The sequence below is a fragment of the Poecilia reticulata genome, linkage group LG5 (assembly GCF_000633615.1).
Source record: "Poecilia reticulata strain Guanapo linkage group LG5, Guppy_female_1.0+MT, whole genome shotgun sequence".
Classification (NCBI taxonomy): Eukaryota; Metazoa; Chordata; class Actinopteri; order Cyprinodontiformes; family Poeciliidae; genus Poecilia; species Poecilia reticulata.
The window spans coordinates 2963051-2964550 of NC_024335.1; the positions used below are offsets into that span (position 1 = coordinate 2963051).

At 43.7% G+C, this 1500-nt stretch overlaps 1 long non-coding RNA gene across 1 annotated transcript in view; it reads left to right on the top strand.

Moving 5' to 3' along the window:
• The window catches only part of LOC103464331 (uncharacterized), a 14357-nt gene extending 12869 nt beyond the window's left edge, over positions 1-1488 (top strand). Inside the window, exon 3 of the long non-coding RNA XR_533643.2 lies at positions 1182-1488. This is a non-coding gene — a long non-coding RNA (uncharacterized LOC103464331). The remainder of the gene's footprint in view (positions 1-1181) is intronic.
• The last annotated feature ends 12 nt before the right edge of the window (positions 1489-1500 follow it).

Below are 1500 nucleotides of genomic sequence, written 5' to 3' on the forward strand. Positions count from 1 at the left end.
AAGCAGCAGAGTTGGAGGTTTCCACTTTTCTCTCCTGCAGCTGGACTCACTCAGAGGAAGCTGCTAGTTTGGTCTGAAGGTGAATCTGATCGTCTCTCTGCAGGAAACAACGATGAGAAACTGTTTCCTGTTTTAGTTCAGGTAGAACAAGTTGGGGGCGGAGCTTAAACCTGTTAAACTTGCTGACTCACACATAACTTGCGTGTTTTTCATTCCAAAGTTATTCTGTCACCAACATTCATCTCTTCACAGATCAGTCAGTACCAACCTTTCTGAAGAATGAAACATAAACTGTTTACTGTGCTGCACACAGTTGTTTGGTTCTGACTAAAATCAATGAACATGAATCTTTTTCAGGAATATTTACACAAATCAGCCGTCAGAACAACGTGTTCTATTAGGCCATATGTGCTGTTTTACAGTCCATCTGTTTCTGAAATTGTGTTGCATGCATGAATCACACAAGGAGGAACAAAACCTTCAGGAACCAACATGAAAGAGGAAGAAAGGACAATCCAGACAGTGGCACAGATTCAGACAGTCACAAAGTCGGCCTTCTATCACCTGAAGAACATCTCCAGGATTAGAGGACTGATATCTCAGCACCATCTAGAGAAACTCATCCATGCGTTTATCTTTAGCCGCATTGATTCCTGCAACAGCGTCTTCACAGGTCTGACTAACTAACCAATCAAACAGCTGCAGCTGATCAGAAGCTGCTGCTGCTGCTGTTCTGACTAAAACCAGGAAGATAGAGACATAACACCAGTTTTAAAGTCCCTACACTGGCTCCCTGTAGCTCAGAGAATAGACTTTAAAATACTGATGTTAGTTTATAAATCACTGAACGGTTTAGCACCACAATACATTAAAGATCTGTTATTGCTGTACCAACCGTCTGGACCCCTCAGATCTTCTGGTTCTGCTCTGCATCCAGAACCAGAACCAAACGAGGAGAAGCAGCATTCAGTTTCTACGCACCACACATTTGGTACCTACCAACATCTGCTGATGGCAAAGAAGAACAACTTCACTCACCAGCCACTTTATTAGTTACACCTTGCTCGTACCGGGTTGGATCCCCTGTTGCCTTGGGAACTGCCTGAGTCCTTGGTGGCACAGATTCAATAAGGTACTGGAAACATTCCTCAGAGAGTCTGGGGCTTGTCGGCTGCACACAGGAGAAGCTTCAGACTGACAGGAGTTGGGTTAAAGCCACATCTTGTGAAGTTGGGATATTTTTCCTCCAACAGGATCCAGAGGAATCGCAACAAACCAGAAGTTGGACTAGAATTTCTTTCAATGTCATTTGTGAATGTCAGCTTCTCATTTTCAACAGTGCATATGCATGTGGGCCACACTTGGCACACCTCAGGGATGTAACCAAGAGAGGCAAAGATTGTAACAGGAGTTCAGCTTTTATCCATTCTCCATTCTGAACCCTCACTAAAGGTCACTGTATTCAGGTTGTCTGTTTACAAAGGTAAAACAAGGCGATCG